Genomic DNA, 2,500 nt, shown 5'->3' on the forward strand with positions numbered 1-2,500 from the left:
TCTTTTTTCCTTCAAATTTCGCAAGCGCTTTTGAGTATACTCCCTATCTGCCTGTGGGGGCGTGTCTATCTGCTCGTGCGTGCGTGCGTGCGTGTCTATATAGCTGCCTGTACGCACGTGCTCTTAAAAGTTAATTAACGTGCGTGTGTATGACTGCATGCACGTAACCACTGGTCTGTTGATACGTTATTAGAATAAATAAATAAACAAAAGAGATAAATAAAACGTACATGTGCTTTTCCGTATAATCGTAATTTTTATTCCATGTCCAGAACGCAATTGCGCTTTCTGCCTACAGACGCAAATCCTTCTCTACGCTCCTCACAATACGTAGAAAAGAGAATCGTTTTAGACACATTTCGTCTGAAGTCCCTGGGATTCCTCATGAACAGAGCGTGACGCAATCCCGTACAGTCAACGTCGCAGATTTCCTTGATCATTAAGACGAAGACAAAGATTAATAAGACAAGTAATAATGATGATGATGATGATGATAACAATAAAAAAAATAATGATAATGATAATGGTGATATGATAATGATAATGATAATAATGATTATATTAATAATAACAATTATAATAATGATAATAATAATAATAATAATGATAATGATAATGATAATAAAAATATTAATAATGATAAGGAAATAATAATAATGATAATAATAATAATAATAATGATAATAAGAAGAATAAGAATAAACAATAACAATAATGGTACTAATAAAAATGATAATAATAATAATGATTATAACAATAATGATATTAATAACAAAAGAAAAAATCAAAATGGATACGGTTGCTAAAGATGATCTATACTGCAATCGTTAATGTCTACTTACAGCGTTGTTTACGTAGACAGAGAACGTGAAAAGGAAGAAAGAAAGAAACGAAAAGAAAAGAAAAACAAACAAACAAGCAAGAAGTCTAGCTTAACATGCTTCTTAATCAGTATATTTGGCAATAAATAAAACTAGCGAAACCATATTCAATAATATCTTCATAAAATCAATAGCAAGTATGTTTAGGTCGTTAAAGTGTGTGTGTGTGTGATTTTGTGTGTGTGTGTGTGTGTGTGTGTGTGTGTGTGTGTGTGTGTGTGTGTGTGTGTGTGTGTGTGTGTGTGTGTGTGTGTGTGTGTGTGTGTGTGTGTTTGAGTTTGAGTTTGTGTGTGTGTGTGTGATTGTGTGTGTGTGTGTATGCGTATGCATGTGTGTGTATGTGTATGTGTGTGTGTGTGTGTTTGTGTGTATATGTGTATGTGTGTGTATGTATGTGTGTGTATGTGTGTGTGTGTGCGTATATTACCCAGTGTCCCTCTCCTGTTTGCTTCGCCGCATCTCCCCAGAAATGATGATTTGATAAGCGGCACCTTCCATCGCATCCGTTGCCATGACACCACATTTCTAGAACCCACCATCTCTATAAACGTTTATTGTTGCTGGAAAACAAAAAAAAAGTCAGTAAAATGCAGCACAAATGAAAGAAAAATAATAAAAATAGAAATAAATGAATAAATAAATAAAAAGACGTAATAGCAACATGACAAAGACCTTAGAAAACAACTTAGGAACAGCGTTCGAGTTTGACAACAAAGGATCTTTTGCGTCAGCTGAGAGGAAAATTTAGGAATCTTGCGCCACTTTCTTAACATTTTTTTCCTAATATTAACACCGTGCAGACTTGGTGAAAATGATATATTTCTTGTCCTATTTAATACTTATTTATCTTCTCCTGAGATTAAGTATTCCATATAAATCTCGAAGGAATATGGAAAAATGATGCATCATATCGAGAAAGAAATGTAGGGAGAATAGATTATAACATGATCTAAACACCTATAAAAGAAGAGAAGAAGAAGGAGAAATGTGATGAAGAGGGAGATAGGGAAGAGGAAGAAACAAGGAACTAAGAAAACTGGATAAAGGTACAGAGAAGAGTAATATCGACCGATTTTATTTCATATACACAAAAGTTGTTTTTTAACACACAACGCTGAAGCGGCACCGAAAGATTCGAATCTCCGGGTTTCGAAAAACACGAATCAAGGAAGCGTTTCGAACGTTTTTATTTATTTATTCGTTTATATATTTATCTAACTATTTACTACTTTTCAAGGGCTTCACTTTAGTGTCTTTATTGTTGTTGTTGTTATTTTTATCATTAATATTATCATCATTATTGTTATTAACATCTCTATTAATATCATTTTTATGATCATTATCAATATTATTGTTAAAAATATCATTATTATCATTATCGTTATCGTAATAATCATCATTATCATCAAGATTATAATTTTCATCACTAATATCAATACTATTTGCATCAACTTTATCATCTGTAGGAAATTCATATAATTATTAGCATAACACGTTTCTTCCAGACATTTTTTTTTTTTTTTAATTAATTCCTTATTGCATTATGATCATTATTATTATTTTGTCGTGCCTTTCTTTAATCCTGCGTTTGTGAAGCTTGTCACTATTTCTTGGAAGGG

Source organism: Penaeus vannamei, chromosome 34 (genome assembly GCF_042767895.1).
Source record: "Penaeus vannamei isolate JL-2024 chromosome 34, ASM4276789v1, whole genome shotgun sequence".
Lineage (NCBI taxonomy): Eukaryota > Metazoa > Arthropoda > Malacostraca > Decapoda > Penaeidae > Penaeus > Penaeus vannamei.